Source organism: Pelodiscus sinensis, chromosome 26 (genome assembly GCF_049634645.1).
Source record: "Pelodiscus sinensis isolate JC-2024 chromosome 26, ASM4963464v1, whole genome shotgun sequence".
Taxonomy (NCBI): domain Eukaryota; kingdom Metazoa; phylum Chordata; order Testudines; family Trionychidae; genus Pelodiscus; species Pelodiscus sinensis.
Genome location: NC_134736.1, coordinates 17610038 through 17628937, shown reverse-complemented (window position 1 = coordinate 17628937; position 18900 = coordinate 17610038). Strand labels below are relative to the sequence as shown.

General features: G+C 46.9%; 1 protein-coding gene across 1 annotated transcript in view; it reads left to right on the top strand.

Moving 5' to 3' along the window:
* LOC102453385 (protein Aster-B) overlaps window positions 1-18900 on the top strand; it is a 337552-nt gene that overhangs the window by 80365 nt on the left and 238287 nt on the right. The window contains exon 2 of the mRNA XM_075909418.1: window positions 2015-2471. The gene's annotated coding sequence lies outside the window, so the exon portion shown is untranslated. The remainder of the gene's footprint in view (window positions 1-2014; window positions 2472-18900) is intronic.

The following is an 18900-nucleotide window of genomic DNA, read 5'->3' as shown; positions in this document are numbered from 1 at the left end:
GGAAGTTAGAGAAAACACGTGTAGGTTGGCGTTAGCAATAGTGGAGATGCTAGAGACAGTTAGAGACAGAAGAATAGGGTATTTTAGACTATTTTATCTGCTGTTCCTAATTGCTTAGGACTGTCAGAACTCCACTTAAACATCACATGGGAATTGTTGCTTGCCTTATGATGTCTTTTACAGTATTGTTTGAAGGCCAGCTTATGGGCAGGCCAGCTCTAACATAATAGAAAGGGATTTGCTAGCACAAGTGGGGACATATTTTCCTGCAAGTAAGCCTTATGTATCTTGCTATCCATCCTAGGTGTTTCTCTGGCTCTCACTGCTGTAGAATCTGAGCACCTTAGCATCTGCAATAGCTTCATCTTCACAGCACTGCTGCGAAGTAGAGAGGCACTGTTATCCCCATTTAATACAGAACCCATCTTTGTCTCGGATTCCTAAATGCTTTGCCCAAAGTCACTCAAGCAGTGTGGGTCAGAGAAGTGACTTGAACCTCACTTCTCCCAAGCACTAGATTAGTGCCCTGACCACTGGATTGTCTGTCTTAAGCCTTCATGCCCAGACCCAGTCTTTATTCTTAGAAAGTTAAATATTTTGAATTTTAGAGAGGGCATATCTCCTAGCAAAATGTAGCGAAAATGTCAGTCTGGGATGCTGATTCCCTCTCTGGTGTGAAATTATTGAACATTTCAAGATCTGTATGTGCCAAGAAATGTGAAAAAAGTGGTTGAAACTAATGAGCTGCAAATGGGAAGTGTGCAAAGACCTTCACCTGCAGGAGACAGGAATGGGAAACAATTGGTTCCTGTTTCTCAGCCGCAGAGCAGAGAGAGTGCTCAGTTGTAGATGTGGTTCTTGCGCAGCTGCTTTTCCAGAGCGTTTATTAAAACCCCCACACTGATGTCAGATGTGTCGTCCTTTTCCCCTTAGGAAGCCGGCCTGGGCGAGATTTCTCAGTGCCGGGGACAAGCGTGTGAAACTGGTTCCTCTCTCCACATTGGACTCAGCCATTGAGACATGAACGGGTTGGGGGCTAGATTGTGGGGCAGCGTCTCAATGGGTTATCAATGAAAAACATCTGTTGTCACATCTGTTTGGAACAAGTAGCAGCATCAAACCTCTAAAAACCTCACGATCCTTAGCAAACCCCCTCCAAACCACTTTTCAGTGTTGCAGAGCCACTTAATGACCCCAACCAGAATGGAGCCCTCTTGTGCCTGGCGCTGTACAGACCCATGAGAAAGGTCTGAGCTGAGAGTTCCAAAGGCAGCCAACTTAACATTTATGGGATTTTCTCCCAGGAAGCTTTTGAAAATCACAGAATCATAGGAGGTCATCAAGTCCCATCTCCTGCCCAAGGCAGGACCAACCCCAATTAAACCAACCCAGCCAGGGCTTTGTCAAACCAAGACTTAAAAACCTTTAGGGATGGAGATTCCACCACAGTCCACAGCCTATAAATGAAGGCACGGTGCAGCAGGAAGGTAAACAGACAGGTAGAGTGATTGGAGACGGAGGATAGGATACCAGGAATACGAGCTTTTTTGGCAGATAAGTGTGCGCAATTTGTGGGTAAGGAGATGGTTTGATGCTAGAAATAACAGAATTCCCATTAATCTGCTCTATCCCCATACAAGCACCCTGTTCATGCACCTGTCATCTTACCATCAGCCTTTCCATTACTTGCAAGCAATAAACCTGCTCCCCCCCCCCCCCAGTCAGTATATTTTGGCAGCAAATAAGAAAACTCCCCAACCTTTCCCAAACCCATTTGTTAAATGAAGCAAATGTGGTAAACACCGAAACGGCTCCATAACTGGCTCCAACCACCTTCTCCTTCCCACACCCCAGAGTGCTAGATACAAATGATTCAGCTGTGTTAAACGTCCCCGTTCAAATCACAGCCTCCCATTCTAATGCTGTCCGCGTTGGCTGTAAGTTTGCACAGCGGAGCTGTTAAAAGCCCCCCCAGTGTCTGTCTCATTTCTTCAAATTCTCTTTATTTTCTCAGGTTACATTTCAAACCCTCCACCAGCTGGGAGAGGAGCTTTCCAGCCAGCTGAGCTGCGAGGATGCACCGGGAAGCACAAGGGACTGAAGATCTCCGCCAGAGAGAGGAGCGCCTGCCTGTCAGCCAGCGGAGGGTTAACGAAACAAACTGCTCTTGTGCAGGCAGAGTATGTTCTTGGCAGTGAGTGGTGGTCTGTGTTAGTGTGTGCGAGCAGGAGCGCGGAACCGCTTGTTTCCGTTCACCAGCTGGCAGAGGGAGTGTCAAAGCTCAGGTTCCAGTGTCGGGCTGCAGGGAAGGACCCCCCTCATTGCCACACCACATCGCCTCTGGATGGGGTCCTCTCCCCCTTTGCAGGGTGGGATTTGACCGGGAGATGCTGCCGTGAGGAGTTCGCAGCTGCAGCTTTGCCCAGACCTCCCTCTGCTGAATGAATGAGTGCCTTTCAGAGCAGACCCAGGTAAGACTCTCGGGATTACTTTCAAATCCTTCCAGTCAGCCTCCTGAAAACAGCCTGGGCCAAATCCTGCCCTGCTGTAACTCTGCTGCCGTCTATGGGCACGACAACAGGGATTGGATTTGCTCCGTTGTCTCAAAGCCAGGCAGATAACTTGCCAGGCTGGTCTCCTGGAGTGAGAAAAGTAGAGCTTGTTTTGCTGGTAATCTGTGACACTGTTTGCTCTGAAGCATCCTTGTGGTGGAGTTTTATTGCCTTATACACTGCATATGGATCATCAAAGTTACAGCAAGTGAACAGTAAAGCTATTAACATGGACTGTAGAAAAGGTGGTGATGGGAAAGATCTGCTGGTATTTTTGGAGGAGCTGGGGGGTTTCTTCTCATCTGCTCTGATAATCCAGTGTTTGTGATAGGGCCCCTGTTAACATGCTCCACGTAATATAATGATGGAACATGTATGTGCAACGTGCTACATATTCATGTACTAGCATATCTCCAAACACAGCATATTTAGCAGAGTTCTTAGACACAGCAAAACACTGCCTCCATGTATTTGCTTGAATTTAAAAACTGAGCTTTCCTCCCGGTGCTCTCACCTTTTGCAATTTTGCCCATCGAACACAAGTATTCAGCGTGGAGACTCAGGGATTTGCCGTGTAAGTGGTATTCTTAATAATATGGGACAGGGCACCACTTGATGCAGCAGGGTGATAAGTTAGACAAACCCTCTTACAGAAGCCTGGGCACAGAAGCAATTAACGAGACAAAACAATCTGACCACCCCTTTCATAACTAATTCTGTGCACGTGCATGTAATTACTTTGCATTTTTGGCAGTGATGAGATCAACAAATTAACCTAGTAAATAACAACGATCATGGCATATTTTATGACGAGGTGTATTATTTAACATGGTTGATGCCAGTATCCTGACACAGAATCAATTCAATAAGATAAAGAAGTACAGTATGTGAGCAGACATTCATGAATCTGTATGAATGTGACAAAAGGAGACTAAACTTAACCACTGCACTCAGTGGATGATAAAATGTACAGCAGTCTAATTTTATGATGCCTGTGGAATGATGCCTGTGGAAAAGGGCCCATGTGGCTCAGGGATTTCAGAAAACCTTAAATCATTTTTTCCAAGACCGCTTGTTAGAGCTGTTTGAAATTTTCTGCATTTCAAGTGTTTTGACCAAAATTTGAAGCAACATTTTGAATTGTGATTGGAAAAAGGAAGAAATGTTGATCAAATTTCCACAAAAAATTCCAGTTTTAAGCAGTATAGAATGCGGGCAAGAATTCAAATTTTGAAGTTTTGAATGAAAAAATGTATTAAATTTCAAATTTTGTAGGAAAAAAGATAAAAATAAAAGAATAACTTTTTTATGAAATGTTCTGGTTTTGATCTCTTCTCTCCTAATAGCTTCCATTCCATCAGAGATGCTATGGATGCTTCAAATCCTGCTTCTGATCATAAGAATTGCAGTCATCCAATCAGAGCAGGGAGAATATCCATGTGACTTTTGTGACTAGTCATGGCTAACTGACTCATCTTATATTTGATGTATCACATATATTTGAATCTCTTTTTACTGGCAACCCTGAGAAACAAGGCATGTCAGATTAAAGATTTTACTGGGCCAGGGAGGGTGCTGTGGAGTCTGGGCGTGAGGGGTTGGGAGCGAGGTGCTTACCTGACACCGTGCACACATGGCTCCATGCTTCCCGCTGCTCCCAGACACAGTCCCCCAGCACCATGAGAGTGGTGGGGAAAAGCCTCAGGGTCTGTCCAGTTGGGGAGGCTGAGAAATGCCACTTCCTCCTCCTCCTCTCCTCTCTACCATGCATGGAGGTTTAATGTACTAAACAGCCCACCAAACAATTTGCAAGGAACAGAGAAAGTTTTAAAAAATCTTGGCGTTAATAAGATGAAATAGGGATTGTAATGTTAACCTTCTGTGACCTAACATTTCCCAAAAAGAGAAAGAGGATAAATTCAACAGGTAAACAATTGCTGTGAGATTATTTGCTCCGTTCTTTAACATTTTATATACTACATATAACCAGAATGGCTGTTCAGACATCATGTGGATCTCATTTTAATTGAAACAAAGCAAAGTTTTGAAGCGTTTAGATTTATGGTTTCTCATTCTTTGTTTTTGCTCATGTTTCTTACAGCTACAAATGGATAAAACAGGGACTTGATCTTGCAAACCCAGGAGTGATTTAAGTCTGGGGTCCCATTAAACCTATTTATTCCTTTTCTGCACTGCAAAATGCAGAACAGAGACTGGGGTAGTTGAGTAGTTTCATTTTTGGCCCAGCCATAGAAAAAGCATGCTGCTTTCTCTTCCATATTGATTTCTTCTCTAAATGTACAAATTTCTCAACCATTAGAATTAGTTGGTAATTTCAATCCATTCCCAGGAGCTGAGAGGTCTGGTAGGATCAAGGGATCTTAACTGGCTTGTGAGTGCCAGAAAGAAATACAATCACTAATAATGCCTAGCTCTTACATAGTGGTTTTCATCAGTTGATCTTGGAGCCCTTCTCAATTTTAATGCAGAGCACTACATAATGGATGATGCTTAAAAGACTATGCAGGTGCCAGAGGCACCCAGTTTGGATTAGGGATGTAAAATCCTGTTTAACTGGCTAACTGGTTAAACATATTGTTTAACTGGTTAACCGATTAAAGGGGGAGAGCATCCCCCCTGCCTGCCACTGGGCTGAAATCCCCCCCCCCCCCCCATACGTCCCCCCGCCCTGGTCCCTCACCACCCATGGCAGAGGCTGCATCAGCTAGGAGATGTCGGAGGGCCGCAGGTGTCCTGGTCAGAGCACCTGAGTCCCCCGCAAGCAGGGGTGGTGCTGGAGCAGCTCTTGTCTCTGGCAGGCCCCCACCAAAGGCTAGAACAACCCCCTGCCTGCAGTGGGCAGGAAGCTGTTCCAGCCCCCACTGTTAACCCTTCACATCCCTAGTTGGGATTCATTCCAGTATGTATGAAATCTTCCTGCCTCACAACCTCCTGCTTCGGTGTTCAAAACATTCCTTAGTTCCCTGTTTGTGTCATCTCTGATCCACAGGAAGCTCGCTGGTGCCTAGTCTTGGATCTCGTCCTTGTGCCCAGCTGCTGACTTTCACTGACAGGCAGCTGAAAATGCTTTTCCCAACACTTCTTCATTTAAGCAGCCCTAGGAGTTGCTCTGATTGATGCTTCGACCACGAAGGGAGAGGAGAGATTCTGCAGAATCGGGACTGGGAGGAGAGGTGACCGCAGGACAATCTCGCTATTAAGAGATGCTCCTTCCTATGGAAGATTTTGAGAACCCTGCCTTAGCATATAGCAACAGTGCAACTCATGCCAGGATCATTGTTCCTGGGGGCTAGCTGGTATCCAGGCTGCTGGGCGATGAGAGGGTGTTAGCATAGTTTTGAGGCAGGGTGCCTAGATGTCCTGATTTTAAAGGGACAGTTCTGCATTTAAGCCCGCTGCAGGTGTCCCTGCTTTTTCTTAAAAATGGGCAAATGGTCCCATACTTTCTCTCTCCCCCCTCCCGAGCGGTACAGGTGGGTTCTACTATTGGCTGAATCCGTTCTCACCACAGGTGGGCGAGCGGCTGGTGAGCGGTGGGCAGCCAGTGGCAGCTGACGTCAGTGGGTAGACAAGGCTAGTGGTTAGACAAAGCTATTCGCAGCCTGTCCATGCCCCAACCCTGCAGGCTCCACAGCAGCCCCTGGTGCAGGGGCACCCAGCACCCTCTTCACATGCCCCTCCTCCTTCCCACGTCCTGCTCCCAACCAGTGCGGGACTGCTCTGTCCCCCCGGCACCCTTCCCTGCTGAGCCATCTCTGGCCAGGTGGACTGAAGACCCTGGAGTCAGGGTCCTTGAGGCCTGATGCACAATGCATCCTTAGGGGTTAGCTCCTCCCTGCACACAGTGTAGCCATGGAACAAGAGGTTATGTTGGTGGCCAGCAGTAGCTTGCAGGTGTGAGCTGTCTTTCTGTGGGCAGGAAGGAACATGCTGCTTCTAGCCACAAGGTAACGGGGAGGGGGGGGAAAGGGGGAAGAGATGACCTCTACCAAGACATGAGTCAAGTCCTCTCTACCTCTCACCTCCCCTGTTCTCCTCCCCCCCCCCCGCATCTGGAAGTCCTTCCCTCTTGCATAGTGCTGAAAGGCTGCTGCTGTGAACCCTGACAAAAATCTGAGGAGTGTGGGCCTGTGACCCTGTGTGCCCCCCGCATGTTGCTTCAAGAAGACCATGTACCAGGAGAAGGAGATTCATCCTGGGGGGCCAGCCAGGCAGGGAGGGTGGGTTGGGTCTGGTCAGTCAGTCACCACCATCCCTGTGTATCACCTCTCCCCATGCAAACCTTAGTGGTAAGAAGGTAAATAAAGAGAATCCAGCTGCACAGAATTTTTTTTCAATGGGGCCGTTGACTTGATGTTCATTTGCATGTTTGTTCTGCATTGTTCTGATGGCAGTTGAGCGTGCCCGATGATAAGGAATTTTACTAGTTTGTTCCATCCTCAGCGTAGGGAAATAGGGTCACCCTGTTCTGAGGGTGAAGGGCGTTCCTGTGGGTCAGTGAGCTAGGAGGAAGCAAGTGGGAGTAGCAGTGACATAAGATACTTTTTGCAATATTTGGGTATTTCCTAGGAATGTTGACTCCAATTGTAAACAAATTCATTTAAACCAAAGGTGGGCAATACTTTTGGATGGGGAGGCACACCAACATTTTGGTAAGCGGTGCAGGGCTGCACTTTTCTCCAGAGGAGGTACGGGTCTGGGATGGAGGTTGGGTGCAGAAGGGAGTTGTACTGGGATGCAGGAGAGGGTGTGGGGTCTGCGAGGGCATTTGCATAAAGGCAGGGGCTGTGACCTGGGGCAGGGGATTGGGCTGCAGGGTGCAGGAGGGAGTGAGATGCCAGATGCAGGCTCTGGCTTAGAGACCCTTACCTAGGTGCCGGCAGCCAAGTGGGACCCTCAGGCAGGCTCCCTTGGTTTCCAGCCAATGGGAGCTGAGAGATTGTGCTGGAGTAGGGGAAGCACACGAAGCCTCCCCCCCCCCCCCCCCCCACCGGGTGTGTGGCACAGAGAGCCACATGGAGCAGCCAGTCACTTCAGGCTGCTCTGTGCCTAGTGGTCCTGGTGGGGTGGGCCCTGGGACAGATTGAAAGGCTTGGCAGGCCAGATCCGGCCGGCAGGTCATATCTTGCCCACCTTTGATTTAAACTGTCCATTCTGGTGAGCAAGCTAATTATTGGGAACATCTGTGGACATGGAGAAATTTAAGCAAATGCTAGGGATAATTCTTAGGAAAGCATATTTTAAAAAATGACTGTCCATTAGGCCAGACAAAGGCAAGCTGATTATGTACATCCAGTCAAGCAACAGGAACATACTGTGACTTGGAGGACCAGTCAAAAAGCTTAAATATCCTCAGTGCGCTGCTCGTTAGTGAGCTACAGAGCTAAAAATTATTTGTAGAATGTAGTCTCTGCAAATTGCCATAAGGCAGATTGTGCATTAATCAAACAGAAAGAGGCAAATTTTATTAGATTATTTCATTTGCCTCCATCTCTAGTATCCAACTAGCAAGAGCCTTTAAGAAACTCCATTTGAAGCTGAGATCTATAATAAATGTCACCATCCCAGCAGGAAATGCATAGCCTTAGGTTCACTTGGAAGATGTGAAACCTGATTCATTTGGAGGGAATATTTTCTTGTGTATATTTGGCCACACTTTATGCAAAGCTTACATTTATAAAATAAGAAGAGCTAATTGACGATAAACCGGTATGATGTTATAAGTATAAGAGACATGTGACAGTTGGTTATAAGCATGACAGTAGAAGATGGCTTTCAGCCACAATTAAAAACAACCTCTTAAGCTATTGAACTCTAACATCTATAATAGTTAGCTGTTAATAAATTACTAAGGTGGGATACATTGCGGTGGGATACATTCAACTAAGATACACAATTCTCGTAGCTGCAGTTGTGTAACTGGAGTCGATGTACTTTGAAACCAAATTTCTGGGGCAGCCCCACTGTGGGAGGTCAACAGGAGACACTCTCCCATTGACTTCCCTTGCCCCTCCATGGAGTACTGGGGTTGATGGGGCAGCTCTCAGCATTCGATTTAGCAGGGCCTTACTAGACCCACTAAATCTAACCCTGGAAGCTCTGGAGTGTCAATCTCTGCGTAATTATAGACAAGGTCTAATGGATGTTTTATGAGCCATTTATAAATGTGCCCTTCACATAAATTGTGACCCTATACTCCATCCCACTCCTGTTGTGGATGGGGCCTCTTAGCCAAGTGTATGTTTTTGTCTCTGTTCTTCAATCGAATCCTGATTACCTTACCATGGGAACTAATTTGTGGTGCACAGAATGCTGGATTCTTTGGTTTTCAGTTTAACAGATTCTAGTAAGAGCAGTAGCATAAAACTGCCGTGGAGCAAGGGCAGTTTCAAAAAAAGATAGATAATTCTGTGCTCAGACTTGCACTGCCTGAAGGGCATTGTGATAGCTACACAAGCACACGTCGTGCTTGAGTTCTTTAGATGAAAAGGTATAAATGAAAAGCACTATTAGATTCTATTCCCCTTGCTTTTATGCACCTGCACCATGAAGGAGTCACACTTGAATGCATCCTTGCACGTGTAGGGTCTTGTGCGTATTGCTCTTTTGGGTGTGTCAGAGTGAGGACACGTTTCCCTGCCCCTCATGAATTGTTGGCCATGTCATCTAGGGGGGGCAGTCATACACTCACTGTGTGCTTTGCACCTTCCACTCATCAAGGCACACAGCAGTGCCTGTCACATTGCCCTGTTGAAGGCCTTGTCAGCCCTTCTGGTCCAAACACCTGCTGTCATGGGATTAAGCCGAATGCCAACTTGTTGTTAAACATTTTCTTCTCCTCGGAAACTGGGAAGTCTCTTACTGAGAGCACTGTTTATTTTTACAGCCAGTTGAAAAGCTCACAGAACGCAAATAAGTTGAATTGAATGCAGTTATTCACCAGCTCTTGACTCCCCCATCTGCATGGCCATCACCCAAACTAGCTTTATTCATTTTTTAAAATGAACTGAGTCTATGAGACAGCTACTTTTTTCCTGGTATGCAAATGACATCAGACATTAGGCATACCAAATTGGCAAAGAATCAAAGGAAGAAATTGACTTTAGGCACGTGACAAGCAACTTACTTATTATGCACATCTGCTGAACTTCAGCACACTCAGTATTTTGTATTAATTTGAAACTAGTTATATCCTTGATCTTACATCCACTGAAGCATACTGGAGCATTCTCTTCACTGGAAGCCGGATCAGGTCCTAGAGTTTTACAGGTCAGAACAAGCTCATGAGACTCTATATTTTAAATAAGTATTGAAAGGTATTTACCGAGGAAAGTGGCATCTGGTGGTTAGGGCACTGGTCCAGGACTTGGGAGATCTGGGTTCAAGACACTTCTCTGCCATAAACTTTCTGTGTGATATTGGGCAAATGACTTAGTTTTGCGGAGACTCAGTTTCCCACCTGTCAAATAAGGATTAAAGCCTTTCCATGCCTCACGGGGGCATAATGAGGATAAATACGTTAATGAGTTGCTCGCAGTTGCCATGGGAACCATAGAAATATAATCGTTAACTAGTAGATTGGAATGGTTATTCTCACCATCAGGCTAGTATTACAATGCCTCCCTCCTCCTTTGGCATTTTGACTGGCATATTACCCTTCCTTTAGTGTTGACATGTCTAGCAATATGATGTCATCTCTTCCTCGTGGAAGCCTGATAGCATCTTTCCATTTAAGATCACAAGTGGCTGACACAAATGTTTGGCTTTGAGCCACAGTTTTTGGGGTTTTTTTTGGTTTTGGTCTGGCTGCTGTGTCCTTCAGTTATCTCTTGATTGTGCTTTGGGTCAAAGGTGCTGTATAGCAGAGCACAGCGCAAAATCATGTTGTGCACATTACAGCAGGGTGCATTGCTATGCAACTTGCACAAAGTACATCGCTATCATTGCTCCTGCTGTGTAATTGTCGCCTTTTACCCCGGTGTTGTAGTTTCTACATATTGGCCCATATTACAGTGCATCACATTTCCACAGCTGTGTCAAAAGTCATAATGATCTGCTTTCACACTGCCACTGGCCGTTATATAATACTTGTGCAGTGTTGAACCATTATTGCACTGCCATGCCATAGGCTTTCCCTGGTGTGTCTCTCCATTACGTATCCACAGCATCGGTAAAATTATTACATTCTCCCACTCAACTGTTGGACAGCACTGTGGCATATTTAATTGTTGCTCATTGCTAGTGCGTTCTCTGTTGTTGACCAGTAGCATTTCCCTTCAAGGGTATGACTACACTGCACGCTTATTTCAAAATAAGCTATTCTGGAAGAAATACTCTGGAATAGCTTCTTTTGAAATAGCATGTCTACACTCCTGGAAAGCCTCAAAATTAGTCCAAGTCAGGCTCCCCTAATGCGGACATGCTACCTCGATTTAGAGTCTCAGGAGTCACTGGGGAGCAATTACTTTGAATGTCCCTGGGGAGGAGGTATTTCAAAATAGCAGCAGTGGAGCGAAATAGCTACTTCAGAATAGGCATTATTCCTCGTGGAATGAGGTTTACAGAAGTCGGAATAAGCCATCCGTTATTTTGAATTTATTTGGAAATAACGGCATTTCTGTGTAGACGCTCACGTTGTTATTTTGGAATAACTACCGGTGTCCCAAAATAACACTGCTGTGTAGACACACCTCTGTTACCAGGATTTACTATACAGGCCCTTGCTTATCCCAGTCTTCCTAACTTCTTCTCTCTCGGAGCCCTTGGAGTTTAGCAGGATTCCAAACAAGGAATCAGACATTTGTACAGATAATAAACCTGCTCAGAGCTCTAATAATAAAGATTAAGAACAGTCAGAGTTATGGATGAGAAAAGGATAGAAGGGCTCATGCTCCAGGGCACAAGTCAACCTCTACTGGTGGAGGTCAGGAGGAAACTTTGCTGTACAGAGGTTAACCTGTAACTGAATGAGGAATTCAGAGCTTTTTGCACCATTCTTTGAAGTAGTTGGTGCTGCCATGATGGAGACAGTTCTGAACAAGATGGACAGTTGGTTTGATGCAGTCTGGCATCTCTTCCTGTTCCTGTTCTATCTGTGCATCTCAGATAGACAGACGTTAATATAACACACGCACCTGGTTCCTGGGCAGTCCTCACCCATTGTTCTTTTTTTTCCCCCTTGGAGAGGGATGGGTCACTTAGTGCCATTTGTTTCCTACACGTACTGCAGCAGAGGGACGGGAGCCATTGCAAGATGCATATCTGATATGACTCCAACCGTCTTCCACCCCTGATACAACCTGAGGGAGACGGTAACACAAAAGAACAAGCTGTCTTTTCTCCTCTTGGTGTGACACTCGTCGTTGTGACATATGACACAGTAGAAAGGCCAGAGACCCGCTAGCTGTGAGAACCTGACTGCCCTCTTCTCCCCGTAAGCAATGCAGGAGCACGTTCCCAAAAGAATTATCAACTTGATCTGACAGGCTTGGTTTCCAAGCTAATTGTATAAAATGTGGAACAGAACGTGCACGGGAAGGGATGCTGCTTATTCTCTAGCACCTTAAGCTTGTCCTTTGTAACTGGTCTGTCCAGATGGCTCACTGCCTGAAGTAGCTGGGGTCCAACAGAGGCATATTTATCAAGGGTGACTGTGAACACAGCCGCATGGGGAAGTGAAACCAAAAGTCTTGTGTGGAAGTTCTGGCTGCAATGCTGATTACATTTCAGATAGATGTGGAGCCCTCCCTTCCTTCCTCCTCAACTAGTGGTACATTTCCATTTGTAACTGGGTCACTTCTGGAAACCATGCCTACTTTGCAGACCAGATGATTGCAGTTTAACCACATGCTTTTTCCATTCCCGTTCCCCTTTCAGGAAACAGTGGCATTTTTTAAAAGCAGTTTTTATCTGAAAGGCTGCAGCCGGGCTCATGTTATGAAAGGAACTGGTGTCACGTCAAGCCTGGAATATAGACTTTTATGTGATGATGGCACGGAGAGATTTGCCTCTGGAACTGTCTGTTAAATTTCCTTGTTAGCTCTATGGTGGGGAGCCAGGAAATGAAAAGTAGCCTCAGACATTTAGAAAAAACCTGCTTTAGAATTAACAATTCATTGGTGAACAATCCTGGAGTGTTGTAATGATTAAGAGTAAAAAGCACAACAGTAAGGTAATGATCTGTGGGTTAGCTGAGGCAAACTCTGAGAAATGGATCTTGTGGGGTTCATACAACCTATCCCGTTCCTCTTGCATGTCTTGAGTAAATTACAAGCAGGAGGTTTGGGGAAGCAGCAAAGAACAAGGTTCAGCACTGGAAGGTGAAGGGGAGAGACAGTAAACGAAAAGACAGGAACAACTTAATGGAGGGAAACTGAGGGAAAGTAATACCTTAGATTATAAGATTTTTGGAATGGGACCATCTCTCTGTTCAGTGTTGAATAGCACTTAGCACGGTGGGGTAATTAGAGTGTCTCTGTGCTCCTCCAGCACAAATGATGATTGATCCAAGAGGTCAAAAGCAGGGCTGCAGACACTGGAAAAAGGCAAATGTAGTGCCCATCTTTGAAAACGGGAAGAAGGACAATCCAGGGAACTACGGCCTGGTCAGCCTCACCTCAGTCCCCAGAAAAATCATGGAGGGGATCCTCTAGGAATCCATTTTGAGGCACTTGGAAGAGGGGAAAGTGATCAGGAATAGTCAGCATGGATTCACCGAGGGCAAGTTGGGCCTGACCAACCCGATTAGCTTCTATGATGAGGTTCTGTGGACACAGGGAAGTCAGTGGATGTGATATACCTTGACTCTAGCAAAGCTACTGTCTCCCACAGTATTCTTGCCAGCAAGTGTGACTAGGATAAATGGACTGTAAAGTGGATAGAAAACTGGCTAGATTGTCCGGCCCAACGGATAGTGATCAAGGCCTCGATGTCAGGTTGGCCGTCAGTTTCAAGTGGAGTGCCCCAAGGATCCGTTCTAAGGCCAGTTCAGTTCAACATCTTTATTAATGACCTGGATATGGGGATGCACAGCATATTTGCAGATGACACTAAACGAAGGGGAGAGGTAGATATGCTGGAGGGCAGGAATAGGGTCCAGAGTGACCTGGACAGGTTAGAGGATTGGGCCAAAAGAAATCTGATGAGGATCAACAAGGACAAATGTAGAGTCCTGCACTTGGGACAGAAGAATCCCAAGCATTGTTACAGGCTGGGGACCAACTGGCTAAGCAGCAGTTCTGCAGAAAAGGCCCTGGGGATTACAGTGGATGAGAAGCTGGATATGAGTCAACAGTGTGCCGTTGTAGCCAACAAGGCTAATGGCATATTAGGTTGCATTAGAAGAAGCATTGCCAGCAGATCCAGAGAAATTATTATTCCCCTTTATTTGGCACTGATGAGGCCACAACTGGAGTATTGCATCCAGTTCTACCCCCCCCCCCCCCCCCCCAAAAAAAGGATGTGGACGCATTGGAAAGGGTCCAGCGAAGGGCAACCAAAATGATTAGGGGGCTGGAGCACTTGACCTACGAGGAGAGGCTGAGGGATTTGGGCTTCTTTAATCTGCAGAAGAGAAGAGCGAGGGGGGATTTGAGAGTAGCCTTCGTCTTCTTGAAGGGAGGTTCCAGAGAGGATGGAGAGAGGCTGTTCTCAGTGGTGGCAGATGGCAGAACAAGGAGCAATAGTCTCAAGTTACAGTGGGGGAGGTCTAGGTTGGATATTAGGAAAAACTATTTCCCTAGGCGGGAGTGAAGCACGGGGATGGGTTCCCTAGGGAGGGGGTGGAATCTCCTTCCCTGGAGATTTTTAAGTGTTCGCTTGACAAAGCCCTGGCTGGGATGATTGAGTTGGGTTGGTCCTGCTTTGGGCAGAGGGTTGGACTCGATGACTCCTGAGGTCTCTGCCCACCCTAGGATGCTATGATTCTATAGCCTCTGAGTTCTCCCAGAAGGGGCAGGGTCTCTGGTGGAAGGGGTGGGGTTTGGGCAACCAGCCCTTTGTGCTGCTGGAGTGTGTGGTGATTTAAAGATCCCAGGGCTCTGGCTGCCACTGCCACTACTAAGTGGCAGTGGCCTAGAATCCCATGTCTCTGAATTGCTGGGTCCTGAGGCAATTGCTCCTTGCCCCCCTCTCTGTCGGTGGGCCTGGTGGAAAGTGTCATAGAAAAACAGGCAAGAGAAAAAGAGAGAGAGGAGGGAGAGATGGAGACGGCGGATACAGGCGCTGGGGAGGGGACAGAGCATAAGGAGTAGGAGCAGTGAAGAGGGTGACCTTGACTTAGGATTCTTCTGAGTGTTTTTCTTTTTGCATCTTGTGCCTTAAGTGGTAAGAGCAGAGATTAAATCAGGTGGTGCCATAACAGCCATGGCGCTGCCTTGTCTCTGGGCTGTCTTATTTGAATGACGAGCATATTTGCTAGTTAGCTGGATCTATTTTTACATATTTGCAAAACTTAATTTAAATCAATGACCTTGCATAAAGACTTTTTCATCGGGATTGCTCACCCAGCAGCCCACACATCCAACCCGGGGAGGGTGGAGCACCAAGAGAACAGATTTCAGTGAAATGTAAAGTGTCTCAAGGTTTCTGTTACTAGTGAGCATTCATGTGGAATAAGATTTTTAAACGGGGATCTTTGTTGCATCCTGAAAAGGGCTTTCATTGCTCGGCAGACAAGACTGCTGACTTCTGTTTCCTTTGAGGTATAGTGAGATTGTTTAAAATGGACTGCCTCTCTCTGGGTCAGCTTTGCCTAAGGGCTTGTCTACATATGAAATTATTCTGGAATAAGTGTCCACATGTGAGTTATTCAGGAAGATCTACGGCCCTTGAAATTCACACCCTGCCTTAATCCAAAGTGGCTTGCAAGCGGTGACTGGTCTGGATGTGCCTAAGACATGGCTACATTGCAGCTATGCATGCGTGCGCTGAGTCAAGACCGTTCATTTTCTAGGAGACGCCTGTAGTTTTCAGGATATATGTTACCCAGTGGCGGCTGTGCACTCTCTGGCTGTGTCTAGACTACATGCCTCTGTCATCAGAGGCATGTAGATTAGACACATAGGCAAAGTCAAATGAAGCCGCAATTTAAATGATCGCGGCTTCATTTAAATTTACAGGGCTGCCACGCTGAGCCGACAAACAGCTGATCAGCTGTTTGTCCGCTCAGTGCGCTAGTCTGGACACTCCCCTGCCGACATCAAAGCCCTTTGTCGGCAGCCCCGTTATTCCTCGTAGGATGAGGTTTACCAGGGCTGCCAACAAAGGGCTTTGATGTCGGCAGGGGAGCATCCAGACTAGCGCGTGAGCCGACAAACAGCTGATCAGCTGTTTGTCGGCTCAGCGCGGCAGCCATGTAAATTTAAATGAAGCCGCGATCATTTAAATCGCGGCTTCATTTGACTTTGCCAAAACAACAAATCTACATGGCTCCGTCGACGGAGCCATGTAGTTTAGACGTACCCTCTGTGCGGGCTACTGCCCCTTGCTGAGTTGTGTGTGTTGTGCAGTGAGAGGCACAGCATCTCTTCGGCACAAACACACTCCATAGAGCCTGCGCAGTGGGGTGGCGGTAGCCAGCAGCAGTGGGGCACGGAGCCACTCTCATGCCAGCTCTGCAGAGTGTGAGGGAGGTGAGAACTGCCCTGACCCAAGAGGGTTGGGTTATTTTCCAGCCTGACAGTTGTAGTCAGGTCTGGTTGTGTCTGGGTCTGGTTACAGGGATCTAGGAAACCAGGAGCTCCCCAGGTAGTATAGGCGGGCTTCTCCTAGCTGGTGAGAGCATTGCATTGGTTGCACTTACTACACTATTTGTGGGTCTCCTGTGCTGGGCAGTGCTGCATGCAGCATGTTGGCCTGTCATTTTGCATAGCTTGTGCCTGGGACAATGGTGCATATCTAATATTTTATCCTGTAGCGTCTCCCCTTCACGATGCAGGATCAAGCAGGAGCGACTTGAGAGAGAGCGAGGACAAAAGAGGCAGTTTGCCCCCGTTCCACAGCTTGAGAGGGTCCCTGAAGTGAGTGGAATTGGGACACAGCTCATGGGACGTCAGTGCCCATCTCTCATGATGGAGACCAGGCCAAACCTGAATGACATTAAGATCCCATATGCCAGGCTGCAAGGCAACTCACTGAAATTTGGCCCAACAGCCCCTCTGGCATGCCCAGGGAGGTCAGCAGGTTTCTTGGGGCTCAAGACAAGGGGGACAAGGGGTGGCTCTGGGCAGGGCCCTGAGTGGAAGGGCAGGGCTGGGGGCTAGCCTCCCGCAAGCAGCCCTTCAGTGCCATTCAGTACGTGCCTCCTGCGACTCTGGCGATTATTAAAAGGGCCCAGGGTTCCAGCTGCTGCCATTCCTGCTGTAGTAGTGGCAGGGAGCCCCAGGTCTTTTTAGATCACCAGACCCCAGAGCAGCTTCCCCATTTCCTACCCAAGCCGGCAGGCCTGGGCATAACAACCAGATTGCAGCTCCTGGAGTGCGGCAGCAGGCCAGCCTTGTAGGCTGGGAGCCAGCCACCGTTGCAAAGTGAGTTCAATGCGGGCTCTCTCTTCAACCTCCTGCCCTGGGCCTCCCCCTCAGAGCTAACTTTTTTGGAAGTTTGGGGAGGGAGCTTCAATTTCAGATTTTGCTCTAGGCCCCTTCCCAGAAAAATCTCTGTCTGGCCTTGGAATCAAGCCCACTATATAGTGCAGCCAAAGTCATCGGAAACTTTGCAGAATTTTTAATTATTTTGGCATCGCAGTTGGCAGCATATTGATGTGGGACAACTGTGTATTTTGTGTAGCAGAATTCATGCTTGGCAGGGCTGCATTTAAGTTGGGCATCAAGAGTAGCTTGGGTATATCGTCTTCACCATCTAGGCCCTGGTGCCTAGATATCAGCAGTGCTAAAAACAGGAGCTGTGTGCCCAGTGAAGAGATTCCACAAGAAGAGAAACAACCAAGCTTTTACTTAGGTCAGAATATCTTCCCCCTAATGCTCCTGCAAGGGAATCTAAAACACGGACATACATCCGTAGAAAAGCTTCCAGGTGATAGAAGCCGCATGCAGACTCGTTCCCTGTATGCTCAGAGTAAATAGAGGCAAATGGAAAGAGAAGGCATCCAAATCTATTTTTAACACCTGGACTGTGTGTGCTGCCTGCTCCCCTCTGCCACTGGGTTTCAGTTTCAGCCCAATCAGCTGCCCTGGCTTTGGAGTAAGAGCACCTTTCACTGTGCTTTAATAAAGCTTGACGCTTCTGCTAGGTTTGCCTCCTATGTTAGAAGCCATTTAGAGTTTTAATTGCAGGTCTGCAAATTCTGATTCCAGGAAAAGAAATGGGAGACCTTGCTAGTTGCCATTCAGTAATAATATTTGGCCCTTGCAGCATCTTTCATCTGATGATCTCGAAACCTTTTACAAAAGTGGATACATGTTATTCCCATTTGCATCTAGGGAAACTGATGCACAGAAAGAAAAGGGCTGTGTCTAGACTGGCCACTTTTTCTGGAAAAGCAGCTGCTTTTCCGGAAAAACTTGCCAGCTGTCTACACTGGCCGCTTGAATTTTTCCGCAAAAGCACTGACGATCTCATGTAAGATTGTCAGTGCTTTTGCGGAAATACTATGCTGCTCCCATTTGGGCAAAAGTCTTTTCCGAAAAACTTTTGCGCAAAAGGGCCAGTGTAGACAGCAGAGATTTGTTTTCCGCAAAAAAGCCCCAATCGTGAAAATGGCGATCGGGGCTTTTTTGCGGAAAAGCGCGTCTAGATTGGCCACGGATGCTTTTCCGCAAAAAGTGCTTTTGAGGAAAAGCGTCCTGCCAATCTAGACACGCTTTTCCGAAAATGCTTTTAACAGAAAAATTTCTGTTTAAAAGCATTTCCGGAAAATCATGCCAGTCTAGACGTAGCCAAGGGTTTTGTCCAGTGTCACACAGATGGTAAATAGCAGGGCTGGAAATAGAACCCAGGAATCTTCACTCCCACACCACGGTTCTAATAAGTCGATTAGGAGTCATGTCAGATGTGTTCATGGAGTGACCCGTTAATGTTCCACTACAACTAACCCTGGGAGAGACCAAATCTGGCAATGCACAGCAAGACTGCAAAAGAAGAAGAGAAAACATAGACACTGATGTTGACATTGTGGGCCTCTCTCAGGGGATCAGCCAAAGGTGGTACTTAATAGTCAGTTTCAATGTGGAAGGATTCTCTGTAGAACCCTGCAAATCTCTGGATATCAGCTTTCTATTCGCATCTGGGAAGTCCACGTGACTGACAGCACCATAAGACTGGTGAAATTCACTGCCGTGAAACACCATGTTACAACGGAAGTCATGATTTA